General features: G+C 34.4%; 2 long non-coding RNA genes and 1 pseudogene across 3 annotated transcripts; 1 reads left to right on the plus strand and 2 right to left on the minus strand.

Moving 5' to 3' along the window:
• Window positions 1-9,055: 9,055 nt before the first annotated feature.
• LOC146938104 (uncharacterized) lies at window positions 9,056-12,336 on the minus strand. 2 transcript variants are annotated; one of them, XR_015031126.1, is made up of 6 exons: window positions 11,996-12,336; window positions 11,819-11,906; window positions 11,174-11,292; window positions 10,899-11,053; window positions 10,525-10,658; window positions 9,056-9,388 (listed from the first exon to the last, which is right to left on the minus strand). It is a non-coding gene; the product is annotated as an uncharacterized LOC146938104 (long non-coding RNA). The 2 variants fall into 2 exon arrangements; XR_015031125.1 differs by having other exon boundaries at window positions 9,636-10,658.
• Window positions 12,337-12,760: 424 nt separating this feature from the next.
• On the plus strand, window positions 12,761-13,148 carry LOC146938105 (uncharacterized). The gene is made up of 2 exons (XR_015031127.1): window positions 12,761-12,898; window positions 12,978-13,148. It is a non-coding gene; the product is annotated as an uncharacterized LOC146938105 (long non-coding RNA).
• A 9,795-nt stretch (window positions 13,149-22,943) lies between these two features.
• LOC146938106 (uncharacterized) lies at window positions 22,944-24,778 on the minus strand (annotated as a pseudogene).
• Window positions 24,779-25,741: the final 963 nt, after the last annotated feature.

Below are 25,741 nucleotides of genomic sequence, written 5' to 3' on the forward strand. Positions count from 1 at the left end.
TCCGACCCGGTCTAATAATACCAAGCACAATCCGACCCGGCCCAATGCTGCACCTATTGAGCCTTTTCTACTTGGGCCGGTTTTGGAACTTGCTCCTGTGGTTATTTCGACTGATGCTGAATGTAGGGAGGTTAATTTAGCGGTTCCTAAAGCTAATTTGGGGTTTAAGAAACCAAAGAAAGGGACTTTAACGAAGGGTGCAACAAGATGTGTTAATATGAAGGAGATTGTTTCTAAAGGGCCTAAACAGCGTGTGAAAGGTGTTGTAGAAGAAAGAATTCCTCATAAGCTCAATGGGAAGAATGTGATCGAGGCGCCGGTAGTGGGCTGCTCTTTGCGATCGGGTTCAGGTGTTCATGTGTTATTCGAGGAAGAAATTTCGATAGTTCCGGAGACTCAAATCTCTTTAATGGGCGATCTGAGAAGAAAAAAGGCGGAAGCGGAGCATTTATTGGAGGTTGCTAAGGATGATGGTGTCACTTTTACCTTACCAGATGGTAAAATGGTGGATAGATTGGTTGTGTCCGAAGATGTTGATGTGGTTAATAGAGTCAATAGGAAGATGAAGGAAGGTTATTTATGTTAGTGTTGTCCTTCAATGCTAGAGGGTTAGGAGGTGCGTTGAAACGGAAAAAGATTAAGGAATTGGTGATAGGACAAAATGTTGATTTCTTGGCAATTCAAGAGCCTAAAATGGAAGTGATTTCAGATGCGGTTTGTCGTAATTTATGGTGTGACGATGACTTTCAATGGGCGTGTCTTCCTTCGGTGGGCAATAGTGGAGGTATATTATCTATCTGGCGTAGATCTTCTGCTACTTTTTTATTTTCTTTTGTTGCCGAGAGCCTTGTTGGTGTTTGTTTGGAATGGGGTCCTTTGAAAAGAAGATGTTTGGTGGTAAATGTTTATTCTAAATGTTATTTGTTGGGTAAACAACGGTTGTGGGAAAAACTTGTCAGGGTGAGGAGTACTTTGGGGGTTGGAGCATGGTGCTTTATCGGGGATTTTAATTTGGTTCTTCATAGGGACGAAAGAAGGGGTGTGAATAGGGGGATCAATGCTGATCTTAGAAGGAAAATAGAACTTTTTAATGTAGTGGTGAACTCTTTAGAGGCGAAGGATGTGAATCTGGTTGGGAGGAAGTTTACGTGATTTAATTCTAATGGCCAATCAATGAGTAGAATAGATAGGGCGTTTATCTCGGAAGAATGGGGTGAATATTGGGGAAATGTCTCTTTGTGGGCCCTTGCTAGGGATGTTTCCGATCATTGTCCGTTGGTGTTAAAAGGTGATGTAACCGATTGGGGTCCAAAGCCTTTCCGATTTAATAATCATTGGTTGGAAAATAAAAAGTTTAAGGGTGTGGTGGAAGAGGTGTGTAGGAGACAAGGGGAAGGAGGGTGGATGGGTATTGTGTTAAAATCAAAGTTGAAAATTTTGAAGGAGGATATTAGAGAGTGGAATAGGGTGGAATATGAGAATATGCAGAGGCGTTTAGACTTGTTAAGGGATGAGATAGAGGAGCTTGATGGGAAAAGTGAAATTGGTTTGTTGTCAAATGAAGAGGTGGAAGTGCGGAAAGTTAAGTTCGGAGAACTTTGGAGATTATGGAAGAGTAAAGAGGCCTTACTTTTCCAAAGATCTAGATCTAAATGGCTCAAAGAGGGAGATGCGAACTCAAAATTCTTCCATAATTGTGTAAAGAGTAGAATTCATCGCAACGGTATCAAAGCTTTGAAAGTGGGTAATGATTGGGTGTTTGAAGGGAATGAAATTAGGACGGCGGTTGTTGACTATTTTAGGGCTCATGTGGCGAGTGAGGAGTGGGAAAGACCTAAACTAGATGAGGTGGAATTTGTTGCTATTTTCGAGGCCGATAAATTGTCCCTTGTGCCGTCCTTTTCTTTGGAGGAAATAGAGTTGGTGGTTAAGGAGAGTGATGGTAATAAAAGCCCGGGTCCGGATGGTTTTAATTTTGCCTTTATTAAACAATTTTGGTATCTTATCAAATATGAGGTGAGGATCTTCTTTGATCAATTTCATGCAAATGAAGTGTTTCCGAGGAGTCTTTTATCGTACTTTGTTACTCTTATCCCTAAGGTGAAAAGTCCTCTTTCTCTTAAAGAATTTCGTCCGATCTCTTTATTGGGTTGTATTTATAAAATTCTTGCGAAGGTTTTGGCTGGAAGACTTTCTAAGGTTATGAATCCTATTATCTCCAATTCGCAATCGACATTTTTGAAAGGGAGACATTTGGAGGATGGTGTGTTTATTGTGAATGAGGTGGTGGAGGTTGCGAGATTGAGGAAACATGAGTGTTTAATGCTAAAGGTGGACTTCGAGAAAGCCTATGATTCGGTAGAGTGGTGTTTTTTGGAGTACATGCTTCGGAGGATGGGTTTTGTGGGGAAATGGATTGCTTGGATGAAGGCGTGTGTGTTTGGGGGTAGTATGTCTATCCTTGTTAATGGTAGCCCAACGGAAGAAATAGATATCAAGAGGGGTTTAAAGCAAGGGGATCCATTAGCTCCTTTCCTTTTCCTTTTGGTGGCGGAAGGTTTTAGTGGTCTCATGCGGAATGCGGTAAATCAGAATCTATTTAAGGGGTTTGAGGTTAAGAGAGGTGGTACGGTGATTTCTCATTTGCAATATGCGGATGATACTTTGTGTATTGGGGAGGCTACGGTAGAGAATCTTTGGACTCTTAAGGCGCTATTAAGAGGGTTTGAATTGGTGTCGGGATTAAGGGTAAATTTTCATAAAAGTAGCCTTATCGGTGTGAATGTCTCGACAAATTTTTTGAGGATGGCTGCGTCTTTTTTAAATTGTAAGGTGGGTTCGATTCCATTCATGTACTTGGGTTTACCGGTGGGAGCTAATCCGCGAAAATTGTCGACATGGGAACCGGTATTGGAGAGGATTAGTTCTAAGCTTAATTCTTGGGGAAATAAATACATAAGTTTAGGAGGACGCATTGTCCTTTTAAATTCGGTGTTAAATTCTATACCCATTTTCTATCTTTCTTTTTTGAAAATGCCGGTCAAGGTGATTAAAAAAGTGGAAGCTATCCAAAGGAGGTTTCTTTGGGGAGGTGTGGGGGATAGAAGGAAGATTTGTTGGGTGAAGTGGAGGAAGGTTTGTCAACCTAGAAGTAAAGGGGGGCTTGGGGTGAGAGACATCAAGTTGGTTAATATTAGCCTACTAGCTAAATGGAAATGGCAACTTATTGATGAGGAACCAGCTCTATGGAAAGATGTTTTAGAGGATAAATATGGCCCTATGGTGAGTCTTATAAGTAGGTTGATGGGGGAGGTTTGGCCTTCCTACTCATCGCGTTGGTGGAAAGATTTGATGGGATTGGAAGCTCAAGGAAGGTGGTGGTTTCGAGAATAACTGGTTAGAAAGGTGGGAGTGGGATTCAATACTTTTTTTTGGAGGGATCCATGGGTGTCAAATGCGTCTTTAATGGAGGCTTTTCCACGTCTTTATTCACTCACTACTTCTCAGGATGATAAGGTGAGCGATTTTTTCAATACAAATGCGGATGGTGGTGTGTGGAGTTTGAGTTGGCGGCGGGAGCTGTTTGAGTGGGAAAAGGTTCTGGTTAACTCTCTTTTGGAGAGGTTGGATGGGATTGTTAGGGGGGAAGGTCCGGATGTTTGGGTGTGGAAACCGGATAAGGAGGGAGTTTTTTCTGTTACGTCTCTTACTTCTACAAAATCATAGTCTACCGGAAGGTGTAATGTCTAATGTGGAAGAGGTTATTTTCCGGGAGAATTGGAGGAGTAAGGCACCTGGAAAAGTGTTGGCATTCTCATGGACTTTGTTACTTGATCGGATTCCAACGAAGGTTAATCTTGCAAAGAGAAGAATTTTAGGGACGGATGATTCTATGCGATGTGTTTTTTGTGATAAGGAGGTGGAATCGGCGGTTCACCTATTTCTTCATTGTGAGGTGGTTTCTAAAGTTTGGCGGGAGGTTATGAGGTGGTTAGATTTTAATTTCATAACTCCCCCTAATATGTTCATTCATGCTTTGTGTTGGTCGCGGGAGGTATTTTCTAAGAAACTTCGAAGGGGTGCTTGGTTGATTTGGCATGTGGTTGTTTGGGTGGTTTGGAAGGCGAGGAATAATTGGATTTTTAACAATAAGATTATTGGGGTGGATGAGTTGGTGGATCAAATTAAGGTGTTTTCATGGCAATGGAGCTTGTCTAGACTGAAAATTGCAACTTGTTTGTTTTATGAATGGTGCTGGAACCCGCGCCTTTGTCTTCGTGGGTGATCTGGTTAATCTGTTATTGTTGTTTTGTGCTGGTTTTGGTGCTGATGTTTTGCAGGCTGCCATCGGTTGCATAGCAGTACAGCTGTTCTGTGACTTTAGTAATGCTACGGGGTCTGTTTTGGTGTTGTTAGTCGGTTGGGGATTAGCAGTCTGTGCTGCTGCTGCTGCAGCTGGTCTTTTTGGTGTGTGTCGGCTGCCTGGGTGTTGAGTTTTCTGGTGTTTTAGCAGCTGCTGTTGTTTTTGGTTTGGTTTGGTTTTTCGACCTTGTTATTTTTGTTTTGGTTTGTAGGGGGTTTTTTAGTGAGTTGTTGTTGGTTGGTGCTGAGATGCTGCTCGTTATAAGGCTCTCGTTTGTAACTCTTTTTCCTCCTATGCGGGACAAGTACTCTTTGTGCTTTCCTTGCTTAATATTTTGGCTGTTCAAAAAAAAAAAAAAAAAAAAGAGGACCAAGTGTCATTACACATGAGTTTGCCTATGATTCCAAATACTGTTACCTACAAATATATATCGGTACCCCATGTGCATAACTAACTTCAATGTTCAGTAGAGTATATAAATGAGTTTGAACTACCAATATTACGATTGAAAATTACTAGTTGTATCTCTAACTATTCGTTCTTTTAGTGAAAAAAAGTTTATTCTTAAATATAAGTCACACTACAAGTTAAAAGATATACTAATTTTATTTTACTAAATATAAATATCGCTAACTAATGACTTACTTCTTTTGATAGATGAAAAGACCACATTAAGAGCATAGGGTTGTTTACTTCCGAAGTATGATAACTTTTGAGGCTTGCTGCGGAAGATTCAGAAATATTCACTATTGGCATAACTGAAAAGATTTTGAGCCAAATATATAGTTCACTATTTCTACTATAATTCTTTCTATATGAGTTTCATGTGGATTGTTATTTTTCCTCGAAATTGTGGTCGCTCTTTACAGACTACCAGTTGTATTATCATACACACGAGGCACTGTTTTGGTACCTTGAGCCTTTCAAACCACCCTTTATTATTATTGTTATATACTTTGTGAAACCACTTTGAGCCTCCATGCAAATTTTATTTTTGTTACTTCTGTGACTTGAATCATGTCACAAGTTTTGAAATGAAATACTTGTCATGATTTGAAATTAAGTTTGATGTTGCTATTTGGAATTAGCAATACCTTAAGTTTGGGTTGGGGTACCAATAAAACTTGATTATCAAAATAAAAAGTAAAATCTATATAAGACATCAAAATGATGGTCTACACAAAAAAAAAAAAAAAAAAAAATCAAGAGTCAACAAAAGTATGGTTTGAAAAAGCTACAGGTTGGAAGGAAAGTATTTCAAATAGAGAATCCTTAGGGAACTAACTCTAAAATGTTTGTTAGCCTACTTTTTCAAATATATTCCACCTTTAACCTAAACCGCGTTATAAAAGGCTTTCTCTCTCTAAAATCTGATCCTCTCGCCTCACTAAAACCTTAGCTGACCTCAACCTTCTCTTTTCTCTACTCCCAAATCCAAACCGCTTTGACACGATGTAGGTGGTACGACGGTGGTGCTCACCGTTCTTATGGTCGTACCACCCTTTTTCCGTCGGCCTTGGGTTTGCTGCCCCCTTTTTTCTTGCTAGATCTGCCGCCTTGTGTTGTTTTGGTTCGATTTCTGGGTCAGCTCTTGATGATTCGATGGGATCTCTTTTTTTGAAGTGTTTTGGCTAGTCGTCGTTGTCTATACGATCGCGGTCAGTGTTTTCGTTTGGTTGTGGTTGGGTATGCTTGCTGTTAGACTGCTCTCTTGGTGTTACGCCGGTTCTTGCTCGTGTTGTAGCGGCGGTTGCTTTTATTTTATTTTTTATTGTTTTTCTGTTTTTAGTTGTTTCTGATCGGTGACTGTGGGTGGTATCAGACTTGGATTGTTTTGCGGTGGTTTGTTTCGTAAACCCGAAAGGGTCTGGTTCTATAAACCAAAAAGGGCTGTTGGTAACTAACGTGTTGAACTCATCCCTCGATCTGGGCTCAAACACGTCTGAAACTGGTTGAGTTGGTGGTCTTGTGCTTGATTCTCCGATGTTTTCAGGTATGTTGATATTTGCAGGTCTTAAGTCGTCAAGCCTACCTCTGCACCGGTACTGTCTTATTTTCTGTCTCAGTTCATGTGATTGATCTCGGAATGTTTTGTTCGAAAGAGCTCCTATGCCTGCTGATTTGTTCAGGGGGTTGTTGGTACGTGGATTTGTTATCGTGTTGGCGTTCGATCCATTCGCCTACTTTAAACCCTTTTTAATTCTTACGAATGTTCACTCCACATCTTTTTTTGTAATATGGTTTCGTGCTCGTACGCGGGTTTGCTGGGTTGCGTCAGTGTGAGAGTGTTTGTTTTGATAGGATTGACTAGGGTTGATCGTATGGTTTGTATTGTCACGTTGTATCCCCGTTTGGGTTGTACCTGGGTCAGGTTTAATGTCCCCCAGTCTCTGTATCATTTTATTTTTATTTATAAAAATCTTTGCCTAAAAAAAAACCGCGTTATAACCTTGAAAAGACATATGTATGTGTGTGTAGCAATATGTACCTTGAATTTATGTTTAGAATTGCTTCAATCTCATAGCAAAGTAGAATCACATGACGTCTGAAGTTCGACAAATCCCTTGATCAACTCCACGGGTTTTATGAGATACATATGTGTATCTTAGAATTCTATGTGGTTGAAAGTAATAGTATCTTATCTATGTGTCCCGGTTGCATGGAAGTGGTAAGTTAGTCAAGTCTGGACGTGCGAAGAGTAACAATCTGAGTACCATATCCTGAAAGGTATGTTCCATCATCGAATTCCTGTAAATTCTAACTTCTTGCAATTTTGTTGTTTCAAGATAAGCAACAATTTAAATTTGGGGTTCTGATGATGGAATAACATATAATGTTTTTAGTTATTTTCTTTGCATTTGAAGGAAAATTAGAAGTCAATCAGATGATTTATCAATGGTTTGAGGAATTTTTTGTATTGTTTTCATTCGAGTCGTTGTAATTCAGTTTTATCATAAATCATGCAACTTCATAGGTGTTTTGAGTCTTTTTAGGTACAAATCATGTAAATCGGTAAAATACGACATCAAGTGAAGGATCGAGGATATGAAGATTGAAGTTCAATGATTCTTAGAAGACATTTGAAGAAGATAAAAAGTAAAGAAAGTTTATTTGAAGTTCCAAGGCATTGCAAGACAGAAGAACGCTTTAAAACGGCTCGAAAATTGCAGAATTCGCACGGGAGGGGCTGCCTCATGCGCCCCTGCACATGAGTCATGTGCCCCTACGCATGGGATAACAATACATAATGTATCATGCGCCCTTGCACACCATTCCACGCGCCCCGCACATGGACACGACCAGTAGTTGATGTTTACTTGTTTTCCACACCGTTTTTGGTGGAAAATGTAACACCATGATTTTTATTATTAGTTTATTAATATAATTTTTAGTATTAGTATTGATTGTTTGACATTATTATTTTATTATTAATATTATTAGTGGCATCTTTGGATGGGGTTATTTAGTTAAACTAGAGCTTTAATTAATGGTAGCTGTTTAATTAAAAAGAGAATGAGAGAAAGTAATTTTTAAGAAGAAAATAGTCTTTTTGGTGAGAATAGGGAAGTGGGGTGCAGATAGTAAATCTGTCTAAAGTTTATATGAGAAAATAAAAATAAATAAGATCTGAATTTTGTTAAAAGATAAGGGATAAAGTTTCAGACCTACTAAAACCTAAATAGTCTCTATAAACACAGAGGATAGCATTAGAGAATTAGGGTTACAAAAGAAACGGAGAAAAAGATAGCAAAGGTAAAAGGAAAACTAGGGTTGTGGAGAAAAGTGACAAAAAGGCATAAAGAGCAAATTAGAGAGAGAATCAACCGTATTAATTCATCAATTTGCAGAACTTTGTGACAATGAGGTGCAGATTCAGGGGCTAAAGTGACTATTTGGTCTTTTATTTTAAAGATATTTTTGAAGAAGGGTAATTTATTTAACCGTGGGAGTTTTCTTCTATCTAAGGGTAGTATATTCATGTAGGTAGCGATAAGTCTTTAACCTCCGGTGTTTTTATTTATTCTTATAATGAATCCTTGTTATATTGTATTCTTTTGTGTTGTTATAACTATAAATTTGATTGTAGTTTATAAATTGTGATTAATCTTTGTTAAAATGTGTTCTCTTATATTGATGTAACTAGTACTTTTACCCGTGCTACCGCCCGGGACATTAACAATGGAGAAGATAATATATTGCAATACGATCTATTACATTGAAAACAAAACGATTCAATATTTTATGTCCTTAGATCACACACCCGTGCGTCGTACGGGCGAGATATATGTAAAATATATTACTGTCATGAATTGATATAGATAAAATTACCGTTAAGAATACAATTCAAAAACAATGTATAGTAAATAACATGATCCATAATTCGATAGAAGTTCAGATTGTGAAATCTCACTCTAAATTTTTATCTAACTGAGTTTGAAGAGTTGGTAGGTTTGGATAGAAGCTAGCGTTAAGGCTTTTTGTTTTCTAAAAAAATTGACTTTTTATCATCAAGTTAGTAGATCCAACTTTTAGAGTTATCTTTGTAGAGTGGATGTTGGATGCAAGAATATCAAATCCCAAAAATCATACACTTTAGAGATTTCTTATGAAGCTTTCTGTTTACATCATCCTTGTGAGTTTGCGTTTGTTTGATTGTAAATAAATAATCAAGTTTGCATTCAAACCTGGCTATTTAATGAAAAATTAACATTACTAATGAAAGAAGTATGGAGACAGCATAATTGTGCCAACACTACCAATTACAATACTCATTACAACTTTTCACAAATTGCCATACTTCAAACCTTTGTTATAGTAAATATCAACATCAGTCCCCTAAGTTGTTTTAACGTTCATCAAATCTCTACCACTTCCATCAACATATGCCATAAAGTGTACTTTCTTGTCTGTTGAAGTGTTTAGCGCTTCCAATTCCTTTATGCATATTCTTGGTTGAGATACCTATAATTTTCAAGGCATGTTGGCGCCACACCAGTCCGAAACGTATATAAATACACGCCACATCTGCCAAATCATGTGCAACAAATGAATAGCTCTATCAACGATTCGATATACAAAATCAATCTAAATTAGCTACACAAAGTAATGCTCCTTGAAAAATCATAAAACCAAGCAAAGAAAGAACTTTCAAACAGTGGTTGATACCTTACAAATTGATCAAAATGGCCAAAATATACTCAAAATCCCAATATTTACTTTTTACTTACAACTCAAAACAAACTGATATAGTTGCAACTTGCAATCAACATACATTTATAGCGCGCTGCAGAATATTTGATCCTTGATTTTACAAAGACTTTAATTGTTAGATTGATAAATTGTCTTCTTGCTGTTCAATTTCACATTTCTACAACATTTAAAATAACTACCAACAGGGGCACATTTATTTCAATTAAGCATAGAAAAATAAAAGACACTTGTAGTCTTAAATTGATATGGAATGAGCCATGCTTGGTCCAACTGAGTTGTTCAAAATCCATAGCATATGATCTTTGATAAATCTATGAAGGGATGAATAACCTTTATAACAGAGAAAAAAATTGTAGACTTTTAAAAAAATATTGTAGACGAAAGAGAGTGATTATTGATTAACCTTTATCAGTTGACTTACACTGATAAAATTACAATCAACAAATAGTTCCAAACTTATACTCACAAATTAAGCATGCAATTAGCAGCCCCAAGCAGTTCTTCAATGGCCATGTACTATGTCCTAAATTTGCTTTCTTGATGTGTTGCTCACAACAATTAACCCACTAAGGATTACCTATAGTTGACACTACATAAAATTTAAATGAACAATATAAAAAGACAACATGAAATACAGTAGTTATGAAGTAGCAGTAATAGAAACCCAAGAAAATAAGAACCAAGAGAACATAAGAAACAATCCCAAAGAAAACAAAGCAAAATCAACTACACTAAAGAGCCAAACTACAACAACCTATTCTGGAAAAAGCAACAGGAGAACAATACAAACAGCCAGTTAAAAAGACAATAATTTTTTGTAAATTGAGCCAAAACGCATGAAGACAAAGGCAAAGAGAAGAAAATAAAACCGATACGGTGCAGCTGGAACACAAAGAGAAAAAATCAGAACACGGGGAGGAAAAAATGCCACTACGTAGCAGCTGCAATACCAAAACACTGCTGCTGCACTACCTTAGTCCACATGCCGAAAACCAGCTCTAAATTATGCAGAAAATCACCTCGATCTCGCTCCAAATTATGCAGAAAATTACCTTCAACCAGCTCTAAATAGTTAAGCACACATCTGGATATGAAAATAAAGAAACACATTCCATAAGCATATATTTTGGAGCTATGCTAACTAAGGCTAATGCATAATTCAACAAAAATAGGATGATACTCAATCAGAAGCATGAAATAGAGGAAATGAAGCAAGAAATAGATGAAATAACTAACGAAGTAGTAGAAAAACAAAAAGTTTAAAGAGCAAAGATTTAGAAATAGTTGACATAATGATTAAAGAGCAAAGGTTTAGAAACTTTACATAAAATTTTGCGGACATCGGTATCAATCTCACGAACTACACATAAAGCCTAAAATATATGATATAATTCTTCTTTTATTTTCCAATTGTATCTTTTTTCTTTCAAGCTGCATATATAGTCATTCTTCTTTCAAGCTTCACAATGTTGAATTTGCCTACCAAAAACAGAATGAGACAAAATAAAATGCCTAACATAAACTCACAACAAAATGAGACAAAATGATCAAAAAACGAAATCATAACAACAAAAATAAATACGTGGAGGGAAAAGAAACCTGTCCAAATTTCATCTTCTCATCAAAGCATCACTCTTCATCATCTTCAGCGTATGAATTCAAACCTAGCCACACCACTATCCATAAAATAAGGGGAAAAAATAACATAGGATTGCAACCTGCAACCACAGTGACATCAAACAAACAACCAACATAAATATAATTTAAAAATAATTTTTCTGAACTATAGAACTTGCAGACCAGAGCAAATAGTAGAATAAAAGCCGCTAAGCTGCAACTGGATCAAGTGGAGACGGATCAAAATCCAAGAAAAAAATAAATTCATCTATGTCAACAGAAAACTCTGTTGTACAACAACAGTTCATAGGCCATAATACCTGGGAAAACACAATAGATTTCCAAAATAACAACTCTAAATTATGCACAAAACTAACTCTTTCAAGATACCACCGTCACGCTAACACTTCGATATTCTACTCTACCTACTCAGCCAAAATAATGTCTATTAGATTGCACTTAACAAAATATGTATGTAAATAATCTATTTTAGCCATAAAATAAAAATCTGTCACTTTAAAAACCAAAATGAATGATTCAATGTATTGAACTATAATGAGTTGTTCGTATTCAAAATAAAAACCAATTAAAGACATAATTAAGAATAGTTAAACAACCATTGTTTACCTTTGGCCTATCCATCCTATAATGCAGTCATCGAGTTGTCGCTATTATAGAAATAAACCTTCCATCATCCCTTTGTAAGAAAAGAATTCTGAAAAACGAAAACAACAGCTTCCATTAGTTGAAACAAATTACAAAAAAGGAAAATAAAACAAAAAGTAGCCAATTAGTGGTAATAACCTAAGCTATTTTTCAGGACCCTTTCACTTAACAGCCAGCAATGAATTGAATTGAAGAAGGAAATTGGATGTAAAGAGTGATGAGAGTAATCTTTGAAAAGATAAGGAGGAAAAAACGGAGAGAGGCAGAGAAGTAGAGAACATTCAAGAAGGTTAATGAAGAATCAACTGAGAGAAGGTGTGGGCTATGTTGAGAGAGAGAATGTACACGCTGATTTTTTTCCTTGGAGAGTGAAGAGGATGAGATGGGTACATGTTTCCAATGATATGAGATAGTTATGCAGCACCATTCAGATCCTAAAGCTAATTGAGATGCGTGTTGGAAATATAAAAGACTTATTTGGTGAATGAAATGGTGCATTGGAATAATTATAATATGGCTTTGGAAACATACAAAATGATGGGGCGAGAAAATCTCATTCAAATTTGAAGGAACGTTGATCGATTAGGGACATAGATTAACGGCTGTGATGCAGTTGGCACCCAAAGCAAGTGAGATATGGCCATAAGGGTCTGATATAGGCATGGCAACAATACCCGTCCCCGTGGGTACCCGCCCATACCCACCCAAAGTTGACGGGTTTTCCCCGCTTTGACTGGGTTTGGGTATGGGTATGGGTTTTCCCCGATTCCAAAACACGGGTATGGGACGGGTAACGGGTATATAGGTACCCACCCCGAACCCATACCCATACCCTACCCGAATGTATAAAATTACTTTTTTACCCCTTTTTTTTATATAAATAGAAACACAAGAACAAAACCCTAGATCTATTTCATTCCTCCAGTCCAGCGGCCGAAATTGCTTTCTGTTCTGCATTCTCTCTCAACGCGCAGTGCTGCTCATTTCATTCATTCCATTCTCTCAATGACTCATTGGCTTTCTTGATAGTTTGCCACTTAAGTACTTTATGAAATATATACTACTTAGTTCTTTAGATTGATTATGTCTATCTTTTCTGATTCAAATTTACCTCTTTCAGGTAAAGGTCTTCTTTGCTGTCTCTGAAAGTGTTGCAGCTAGAATTGAGCTACAAGATTCCTTCTACAAACGTTCGGCTGAAGAGGTGAGAAGAGAAGCTGAGTTAAGGAGAAAAAAGATTGAAGAGTCTCAGCTTTTAATCCCAAAGTCACTTAAAGAAAAGCAAGCTAAAGCTGCGAAGAGGAGATACACAAGAACTATTATTAGGATTCAGTTTCCAGATGGAGTTGTACTTCAAGGTGTATTTGCTCCATGGGAACCAACTACGGCTCTGTATAAACTAAATTGTTTTCTTTCCTTACTTTCACTATTCTCTTCTTTTCCCCTTTAATGGTGGGGGATATAGATACAATTTATTTGTTCCTCATTTTCATTCATAATTTTGTGACAAACAATATTGTAGTCAGATACATCTTTAAACAAAAAGAAATCATTATTGATGTTGTTATTTGGTATTGCTGTTGAGCATTCTACTGATGGTATTGCTTTGGGGGTTTTTTTCTTTGTTTCTGGTACTATTGGTTTGATAATTTTTTTATTAAAAAATATTCACTATGGGTACGGGGATGGGGATGGGATCCCCGAACCCGTCGGGGACGGGGATGGGATTCAATTTCTCATCCCCGTTGGGTATGGGTAGGGTAACGGGTAAGTTTTTGAGAATAGGGTATGGGGATGGGGAAGGTAATACCCGTCCCCACCCGTACCCATTGCCATGCCTAGTCTGATATATTTAATGGAATGTGTGGAGATATGTTATGATGGAAATCAACGGCCAACATTACTTGGCGCCAAAACTAATTAGGTTTAGGGTTTGCAAAATCATTAGCAATGTTAATTAGGATTAGATATAAGTATGATTACATGTTTGATCTATTGGGATTAGGAATATATATATATATATATATATATATATATATATATATTTATTTATTTATTAATGATATCGATGAAGAAATGAAGCCTTTGAAGGTGACATGAGAAGTTGAAGACTCTGAACTAGTTTGTTGTCTTATGAAGGAATGTCACTATCTGACTATGAGTAGTGCATTTTGTTTTCTTCAGACCACGTGTAGAAACAAACAAAGAAATTCAAAGACAAAGAGAATGCAACAGATTCTATTTGAAGCAAAGGAATTTCGAATGACTACACAACAACATCAGCCTTTTGATGAGCTGACACTCTTCAACAACGACTCTCATAATATATCCTATATAAGGACCTGAGCAGTTTAAGAACAAATATAATACTCTGAAGTTTACAAGTGCTCTTACTCTATCAAAATTAATAGCGCACAAGCACTTAAAAAATTTCTTAGAAATTTTTTAGTGTCAGAGTCCATTTGAACTTTATTGTATTACACCTATAGTTGTATATCAAGTGTAAACTCCAACAAACTTTTTACTTGACTAAGTTAGATTGTAGAAGTCTCTTTCTTGAGTGAATGAGCCATATAAGTCTCTTTCTTGTGTGATTGTGCAAATGAAGTCTCTTGCTTATGTGATTGAGCAACTTGTAATATGTAAGATTATAATGGAAATTCCTCTGAAGTGCAAGGGACCGGACTACTCTCGGTTTGTAGTAGGAACCCGTATAATTGCCCTGCTCTCTCTCTCTCTCTCTAATTCCCTCTCTCTCTCTCTCTCTCTCTCTCTCTCTCTCTCTCTGTGTGTGTGTGTGTGTGTGTGTGTGTGTGTGTGCGCGCGCGTTTGTTTGATTTTATACCGCTACATTTAACTCTGTTTAACGCTATGAACAAACACTGTTTTGCTTCAGACTCTGAATCGTTTTCACAAACACTTGGTAAAAGTTTGAAAAATCCAACTCAATTCAGCCCCCCTTTCTTGTTCTAAATATCACTGGATCAAGGCCCCGTAAAAAAAAAAAGATATGGATTATCCAGGCCAGATCTATTGGTGACTTTCCATAATCTCCTTCAAGTATCCCTCAGGGACAAGGACCAAAATCCTTAACCTACCCGGTAAAGGCTTACTCAAGGAATTGATTCAGGTACACTCATTTTTCACCCTAGATACCTCTATCACCCAAAACGCTTACTGACTTGATCGTCGAAGTGTGATGGAGGTGGAAAAGATAACTTTTTGTTTAAGAACAATATTTGGTGCTTGATTGTTGTGCTTTGGTGGATAATTTTCAGTTGCATGTTATGTATCTAACATGTGGTTCTCGAGGTCAATTCACAACAAGAATTACGTTGTCAATGTTGCTTACAAGTTATTATCTCAAGGTTTAGAGAAAAAGATCTCAATGTCAACATAGGTTTGGAACAAAATTGTTCCTTTGAAGATGTCCTTATTTTCATAAAGATTCTTACATAACATGATACCAACTAAGGGTGATTTATTTTAGAGCAAATAATTATTTAGTCTCTGACTCTGCAACTCGCTCTCACAAAGGTCACTGGTTTAGGATTAAATACAAAAAATTCCTTGACTCTGCACTTCCGTCATCACTTTAGTCCCTGACGTTAAATAATTCTGTTAAGTGATAATATGGTACAAATTATCACTTTAATCCCCGATCATTGATATTTTTTTTTAAATTTATTTATACTAAATACATCTATATTCTTTGTTTCATTTCTACTTATAAACAGGAACAGAGTTTTTTTTTCTTTCTCGAAGTTGATCATATATAAGCAAGATAAAGGTAATAAAAGACGGTGAGTTTATAATAGGTTTGCTATTTCGTCAATATACCAAGAAAAATTAATAAAAGAAGGAGAACATACATTCGCCTTAATCTCATCAACACATACGAATAAGCCGTCTATACACTGAACAACTAAAGAGAGAGATATATGATTATAAGTATTTATGAGTGTATTTCAACGCATCTACTACCAACTTAATATACATTTTAAAATTAACATTTTTCATACTAATCACCACTCAGTTGCTGCTTTTAGACCATAACCTTCACCAATCCTAATATCAAGAGTCAAGAATGTCTTGGAAGCAAAGAGTCTAATTAGCTCCCATAAACAAATTTAACTCATCTTTGAGACAGAAACAAATTATTCATTACCCGCACAATTAAACTGAACAAAAAAAAGTAAGCGTCAATGTTACACCTTCATAAGTTAAAAAAAAAAAAACAATTTTGAAAAAAAAGATAGAATTATATGACGTTTAGGGAATTGAAATTTAATTTGGGGATATGCCAAAGTGACTATTTTCTATTTTAACTTTAATCCATGTGACACATCAAATGGCATGTCATCGTAAAACATGTGTCACAACATCACTTAACATAATTATTTAACGTCAGGGCTAAAGTGATAACGGAAGTGCAGAGTCAGAGACTTCTTTGTATTTAATCCCGAGTCATATAGACCTTTGTGACAGTGAGGTGCAGAGTCAGGTACTAAAGTGATTATTTGGTCTTTTATTTTAAAGATATTTTTGAAGAAGGGTAATTTATTTAACCGTGGGATTTTAAATTGAGATTCATGTCTGTGCATTGATGATTGTAGTATTGAGGAAAATTTAAATTACATTTTGTTTGATTGTGATTTGTCTCTAAAAAAAAGGTGTCACTTTGAATTGGTTAGGTATTTTTTGTGCCATCTCAAGTAACAACATTGCTCAATTCTATCAATTTTGTGGTTTATAGGTTGCCAATGTGAAGCCAAAATATGTTTATAACGAAATCAATGTTGAAATTTTGATCATTAATTGATCAAAATTCAAGAGTATTGGTGGCTCAAAGTGAAAGTAAAGGATTTGAACATAACTTCAATCGTTGATGGACAAGTCCACTTCATTGTCTTTGTGGGTTCGTATAGTTTGGAGAAATGAAAAGATTAGTTCATCTTAAACTCATCAATTTGATGTTGGATTAATTATTTAATTAATCAATTATGGATTGACAATAATCAATTATTATAAGTCGGTGTCATAATATAAATTATGGTCTATTGTGTTAAGCACTAATTATATGATGAATTTGAGTGATTGGGCTTTTGTAACTAAATGGACCGTGATGGGTTGGACCATTTAGATAAGCCCAATGAGAGGTCCCTGCCCTCAGCCGTTTAGCTATTTAAACGTCATCCCATTAGACGGTTAATTATTCTGAATGTCATGGTGAAAACCTAGAGCTAGACGGAATGAGGGTAGTTACCCCTCTCATAGTTGTCAGCGTTGTCTACGGTTATCCTCATCAACCTAATTCAAAGGTACACAATCTCTTGTTCTTTCTTTGTTATTGATAATATGCTATAATTTGTATCTAGTGATTCATGACTGAACACTAAAATTTTCATCAATTGGTATCAGAGCCAAATAGATACACTTTATGGCTATACTTTTCAATCGTAACATGCATCCCTTGTATTGTTAGTTGTTGTGCAAATTTACCAACCCTATCGTATGGTTTTAATTCTCTATCCAAATTGCCAAATTGTTTTTTGGGTTCTATGCATGTTGTACGTACGCCACTGTGTTGTGTACCAAATTTGTTTTGTTCTATGCTATGGTTCAAATTATATAGTGGTAAACCATGTTTTCTATCATATAAACAAGTCATCTTCAATTTAAACCATGAACCCCATTTACAATCCAAGATTTCTCACTATTGTATTAATGATTCATGAAATCGAATGAGGAATTCTCTAAATCGATTGTTTCCAAAGCAAACCCAATTCCAATCGAATTTGAATCTAAATTTTGCTATGAACCCTAATTTTCATTCTGTGAATGGGTCGATATTCCTCAAAATCGATACATGGGTTCTTCCCTTCTCCCAATTTCGATCAAATCGATATAAAAATTGATGAATTTCGTTGAGAATAGCGCTAGGATCAGTGCGGGTCAAATCGCGGGTCAAAACGACCCGTTTCTTTTTTCCGGGCGAAGAAGACAGTTTATTTATATATTTAAAAAAAAAAAAAACAACAACTTGCTAATAGCCACGCGCGCTTCAGCTTTATGGGGCTAGAAAATTCCAAATTTCATGTATTATTTACCAAATAATGGTTACTTATTATTCTACACATGTTGGTAAATATTTTGGAATTTTATGACCCCGAAGATGTTTTATATGTTATTATTTGGGGATAATTAAATTATATTCTCACAATTTTTGTGCGAAAATTATATGAATATTCCTTATTCTTGTTTGACCCTTTTTTTTTTTGTTGAGAAATCTCACTCTCTCAAACTTGAGATTGATGTGTCAATGAGGAATTTTATATCCCTAATTAACTAGTAAATATTATATTATTTTGGGATAATAATATAATTTCTCTTGTACCCAAAATATTCGGAAGATTTGATTTATGTTATACCCTTAAAATTTGGGATTTAAATTTCTAATTTTTTGATGTAAATTGATATGAGAATCATATACCTTTTAAATCATATATTCATTAGATTTGAGTCTATAATATCCTATGAGAAAATATTCTTTTATGGTAATAACACTTATGTGAATTAGTTTTAAAGTGTTACGATTGTGAAAATTCTTAGACTCAAACTTATATTCTTGCATCATATATTCTATATATATTTTGAGATTTGTTGATAACCTCAAAATTATTTGTCTTGTCAAGAACAACTTTACTATTATACTATATATATTCTTGATTTGTGGGTTTCAAAATTTTGTCAAATCTTAAAAGGATCGTTGAGGATAATTTCTCTTCAAAACATATATTCTCAATATTTGAGCTTAAACTATTGAATTTAATATATTCTTTAATTCATATTGTCTTAGCATAAAGATCCAAAGTTCACTAATTGATCATTCTTTTGGCGACATATTTGAACTTAGACACTTGTTCCTGATTCTTGTCACAAATTGATTTAAAGGGTCTTAATAATATTTCGTTTTCAAAATGAGTATAGTAAGTTGTATATTATATATGTCATTTATATTAATTGAATCTAAAATTGACATATTTCTCTTTAATATACATTATGCTTTCTATTATACTCTCTAATCTAGACTCGTAGTTTATTACTCTAAATTTTGTGACAAACATAATTATGTGTCTTGCTGTAATTAAATATTTGGATCATAATAATATTAAAATATATATTTTATATATAGTGAATAATGCATTGTTGCATTTTTTATGCTAAAATTCTAATTATGAATTAAAGTTTGTACGCCTCTTTGTTGTTTATCTGTTAACTATTATCAAAACAACTTATTGAGAATTGAGGCAATTTTTAAAATATGTATCGTCCTTATATCTAAGTTCTTATATAAATCATATTGATTTATAATTAGAGTCTTATATATGTTTAGTTATAATGACTTATTCTCTATTCATGATTATTTTGAGATGACTATATTATAAGATATTCTCGTTAAGTCATCAAAATTCAGTGGCTCTAAGTATAAGGATGAACGTCACACTCTGCGAGGTAAGTTGTTATTTAATTATTTTATCCTCTTGTGACTTATTGCCTATTATTGCACATATGAAGAAATTTAGTTCTTCTTCTCTTTTGTTGTGCAATTATGATATCCTATATAGAAGTGAAATCCTTTTTCAGAATATTCTAAACAGAACTCTGTTGTTATATACTATTTCCTTACTATAATGCTCCGTTTTGTATTTGTGTTTTTTTCTAATTTATAGTGGGAGTATTGAAAAATTTTATTCTAAGAGTTCTTTTCTGGATAAATTAGAAAACTATTTGACACACTTCTATTACAAATAACAATTTTTGTTATTATACTACTTCATATAAAAGAAATTCTAAAGTCATATTTATGATGTGCTAATTTAAAATATTGTTAAGCGCATTTTTCTATCATTTGAATATGACCGAAGATGAGTAAATTTAAGTATAATTGTTTATGCATGATATTATTGTATCATATTCTCTTAAGCATAAACATTATTTATTTGTATAATTGTAATCTCACCTATCGTGGGTACAATTATGCAAATTTTGTTAAATAGATTAACATTATATTGGTAACAGTCATACCCTATCGGTGTGTTGTTATTAATATAATTGTTATTATTCAATGTACCTAAAATGTTTATACTTATGTCAATTATAATTAGAATACTCAATCAATGTTTAAATTTTGTAAGACATAAGAATGGTACATTGTGATGATATAGTTCTTACTTATTATCGTTAAGATCCTTGAATGAGATTAATATAAGTAAGTTACTTTGTTAAAAGACATGTAGAAAATTGTATAAATTTTGCAATCCAATATTATTACATTTTGAATTAAATTTCTACCTAAATGTGTTTATATATATATATATATATATATATATATATATATATATATATATATAATATATCGGATTGCTACTATCCCTTTGTTATGTGAGTGACGGACATACCCTATCGGTGTGACGTTACTTAACTTATCATTTTGTGATAGAGAAATAGTTGAATATTTTATTTAAAATATCTTTCAAACCTTTTTAATTCAACTATCATTGTCTATTCTCTATCAAGTGGGAGAATCATTGCTATGTATTCTGTAACGTGATGGACATACCCTATCGGTATGACATTACTTAACATAAGTGAGAAAAATTCTACATGTCAACTAACTATATCTCATAAACAAATATATTTATTTGTTTTCATATTTTAGTTTGTTTTCATATTTTAGATATGAAATAGAGACTTATATTGAAGATATTAATTATGTTATTGCTATTCTTTAATACTTATGGAAGCTTATGACTATTTTCTCTTATATCCTCAATAATAATAAAATATAAGTCTTGTGTATTTCCGCTGCTTGTAACCTAATTGTTTCTCAAATTTATGTAAGTATAATTGTAGCGTTTGAGTTTTGAGTGAGTTATTAAAATTGTGAATAGAGTCTTATATCCTATTTTTAGAGACTCATCTCACTCATATGATGATAAATTTTTATATAATCATCATACTCTGTCATATAACGGTTACTATGTTTATAAAATTCTGTGGAATTTTAATTGTGAAAAGGAGATCTTGTGTTATAAAATTCTTAAATGAAAATTTACGTTCTCCTTAATTGTAAATGCAGAATATGTGGTTAACTATGAAACTCAATTCTTGATGATATATGCCATTGATAAAATATGTATTTAAGGGGTTTTATATTATCCTTGAGTTACCACTTGTGTTAATAATTCTGCTATGCTCATGTGCAAAATATGTGGTTGAGTTCATGAAACTCTATTGGCTAAAATTATATAACCACTTATGTTGATGATCTTGCACTAGTAATTGAGTATCCCACTGTTGAATATTACATTATTATAATATTTTATATCAGTGATCACTAATGAGAATTCCACTTACTCTTGTTTATATATATGTGGGATCAGTGGGAGTGTGTACACAATATTATATATTATGAGCTCAAATGAGAAATCTCACTCTTGTTTATATATATATGTGAGATCAAGAGAAATGTGTACAGAATATTATTGTTGTTATTGCCATATACTCTTGTGCACACTATAAAATATGGCATAACTTAAGAGACTTTAAACTTTAGTCTCATTCTATTATATTGAGATATATGTTAAAATTCTATCGATCTCAATGAGCATCATAATTGGATGCTTAAGTCAATTTTGTTGGAATATGCACAATAATTTCTTGGCATGCAAATATACATTGTGCTTCTGTTTTACCAACATTCCACATTTTATGAGGTCATAAATAGTAAGTACAATGTATAATATCAATACTCCTATCGAGTATGATATTGTGTTTTTGTGGTACTTATAATTTGAGATAATCATAAATGTTCTTTTGTTATTGACATTCTAGTGGCCACATTAATCCACATTTTTTTCTTTAAACTAAGTGTCTATGTTAATCCAATTTGGGGATTATTGATTTCCTATTTTGCTTTTATGGATTTTCATAGTCACGTTTTTTTATAAAACTTGGATTAATTGAATGTCGTAGAACATTTATTGATTTTGACTATATGTAATTACACTCTCTTAATAGGCTATCCCTATAAGTAATTACTATTCGTGTACCTATGTGGGTATATGACTTCTGTAATATTGAAAACTCATTGGCTGAACCACTAACCACAGACTTATATATATGAGTATTGTAACTCATAATGATTTGATTAAGTCTATGTTATTTTGGGTTAGTGGGAGTTTGTTACAGCATTTTTTAAAATGCTTGGGCTATTTAGTGACATATTCTTTTTAATTCAAGCGTGTCACTATAGATTCATCATTTGTTAGAAAAGTGAGTCTTTGATCTGTATGATTTGTTTTCCCTATCGGATTCAATTTCTGCAGCATTAAAGCTTACTTCTCTTTTGAATGATTAGTGCTTTGACCATACATGTAATTTTAAATTTTAAATTCTTTATGACAAGTGAATTTTTTATTCTTTCAGTAATTGAGTATTGTCATCCAAGTGGGAGATTGTTGGATTAATTATTTAATTAATCAATTATGGATTGACAATAATCAATTATTATAAGTCGGTGTCATAATATAAATTATGGTCTATTGTGTTAAGCACTAATTATATGATGAATTTGAGTGATTGGGCTTTTGTAACTAAATGGACCGTGATGGGTTGGACCATTTAGATAAGCCCAATGAGAGGTCCCTGCCCTCAGCCGTTTAGCTATTTAAACGTCATCCCATTAGACGGTTAATTATTCTGAATGTCATGGTGAAAACCTAGAGCTAGACGGAATGAGGGTAGTTACCCCTCTCATAGTTGTCAGCGTTGTCTACGGTTATCCTCATCAACCTAATTCAGAGGTACACAATCTCTTGTTCTTTCTTTGTTATTGATGATATGCTATAATTTGTATCTAGTGATTCATGATTGAACACTAAAATTTTCATCATTTGAACCATTGATCAACTAAGACAAATTTTATGATAGGCTATACATATTTTCTGCCACTCCTCCAATCTCTCTCCACCCACGTCACTCTCCAAAAACAAAATTCATAATTTAGTTATGAGATATGGGATGAAGCAATAGAAAATTCATATCATTCTTATCACACCTTATAATGATACAAATAGAGTCAAATCACACAACATTCACACCACACCAGGCCAATACTCTAAACATATTAAACACACAAGACACATTATTCAAGTACAATCCAAACTCATAAGTTTCAATCCACACAGCAATACAATAAAATAAACACCTCTACAACTTAACACCCTTAATATTTGGTGGTGGCACCTTCTTCCAAAGAACTTTAACAAGATCGACATACAACCGAAACTGAACAAGTGCATAGAGTGTGATAGGCAAGCAAATGAGAACATATATATAAAATAAGATACCACCCATGGTATATTTATCCGAGAGCGTAAGGAAATGGCCGGTACAGAAAGAAACAAACACGGCAACAATGGATACGAAGACAGAACTTAGGCCAATAAGGAGCTTCAGTGGCAAGTTTCTATCGAAGTCTTCGTTCTTCTGATGATGATTTCCCTGTTTCCTTATTGCCTCCGGGGACACTGCTTAATGTTGCGAAGGAGATGCCGGCAACGATTGCTGCTACAGCTGAGCATGATTGTGTTGTTTTTATTAACCACTGAGTGCTATTTTGTAGAAGATCTTTGCGTTCCTCCTTAAATATTTCACTTGGTGTTTTGCCATCTTTGTTGCTTCTATGAGTGAAATGCTCTGGTTCTAGTCCTTTAATGTACTATACAATTACCATTCACATAGATAAAACATAAAAATGTTAACGCTAGCTAGTTTTAAAGAGATACATGAGTAAAGATTATTTATTAGATGGATAAGTAAAGTTAAATGCTGGATCTGACACTACTCTTATTGACCAAAAATATATTGATATAGTTGCTCTATTTAAAAACCCAATATATACTGAGTTTTTCATTAATATTTAACCTTTTTTTACATAATCAATATAGAAATTAATTAAATATTCTTAGTGTGATCTTTAGTCTATATTTTTTAAATGTATGATAAGTACAATTCATATCAAATGGGGTCATCTCTCTCATGGAATTGGTGACCATGATTTTTATTGTGGGACAAGCAGCTCTCTAATGCACTTTAAGCAAATGAGTCAAACATGAGAAAACGTGTTCTAACAATCAACATGTTTTTACATCATTTACGTTTGACACTTTTGTCTTTCTAGAACTATATATTGTTGACCTTCTACAAATAGTTTAAAGGGTCATGCATATAACAATGTTGTGTCACCTAGGTCTATAAACTTTGTATTTAAGATAATTCGTTTTCTAATAAAAAAAAGATTAGTGGCGCAACTTGTTGTCCACTTGCCTTCAATATCTATATAAATTACATTTTTATACATGAAATAAATGAACTGTTTGAAACTATAAAGGAGTTAAATATGCTTTTAACCCCTCTAAATATACAAACTTTTAGTTTTAGTCGTTTTAAAAAAGTTCTTTGACTTTTGATCTAGTATGTATGTGTGTATGTAGGAACATACGTACCTTATACCACTTGATGTCCCACATCATTTGCATGGCCGCACCAGATACCTTCCAAGAGTTTTCGTTGTCCTTGCTTGAATATGCAGCCAAGTGTAAAATGGTGTTTTCATTGTGATCCACTCCTAGACTTAAGCTATAAAAGATTTCCACGGGTAAACTCTTGCAAAGCCCCTCAACAACATGTGATTGTTTATGCTTCACTGCCAAGTGCAATGCATTTTCATTGTTTGAATTAGTTTCATGGATGACACTTTTTAATTTAGATTCAAGTGCACGCATCATTTCGATTATGCCATGTTTTGCTGCAATCAAATAAGCTGTGTCCTTTGTATCTTTTTTTTCAATTGCATCTTCCGGTTTTTTATTTTCTTCTCTCTCCTGCCTTGATCTGTTTCGTAATTCCTCTGCAAATACATACAGAAAAAGATTATTCTAATCTTTAAACTTTAATCATCTCTTATATTCAGTCTCATTGTGCACAATGGACAAATTAAAATTGTCTTTTTTTTAAGGATAAAAAAAGACTATTAATTTTAATATTTTCATGTATTAACTATATGTCATGTATGTCAGACTCCTTATGAGTTAGCCTCGGGTCAAGCGATCAGTTTGCCAAAATCAGAGATCTATTGTAGCCGTAATGTCCCTAACGAGCTTAAAATCACTATCACTGACATTCTTGGAGTTCAGGTTGTTTTGGGTACAGGTAAATATCTGGGCCTACCTTCTATGATCGGTCGTGACCGTAAAGCTACCTTTGCATATATTAAGGATCGAGTTTGGCAGAAAATCAATTCCTGGAGTGGTAAGTGTCTCTCGAAGGCGGGTCGTGAGGTAATGATAAAGTCTGTTTTGCAATCTATTCCCACTTATGTGATGAGTATTTTTCAGCTACCTAGTACTTTGATTGACTCCATTGAAAAGATGATGAATTCTTTTTGGTGGGGCAATGGTAAAACAACGCAAAGAGGGATACATTGGATGAAATGGGAGAAGCTGTCGGCACCAAAAATTCATGGAGGTATGGGTTTCAAAGATCTCTCTGCTTTTAATTTAGCTATGTTGGGGAAACAGGGTTGGAAATTCATTACGGATCCGGATTCTCTTGTTGCTCGAATTTTTAAAGCTCGCTATTTCCCGTCTGGTTCCTATCTCACGGCTACTGTTGATCCGAGCTATGTTTGGCGTAGCATCATGCGCGCTAGATTTATAGTGTGTGGGGGAGCACGATGGAGCATAGGTTCAGGTGCTACCATTCCCATTCTTAACGAACCTTGGTTGACGAATGGGGAGTTCATTAGCAGTGATATTC

This window comes from Medicago sativa, chromosome 3 (assembly GCF_051527215.1).
Source record: "Medicago sativa cultivar Bolivia chromosome 3, Bolivia_mono, whole genome shotgun sequence".
Lineage (NCBI taxonomy): Eukaryota > Viridiplantae > Streptophyta > Magnoliopsida > Fabales > Fabaceae > Medicago > Medicago sativa.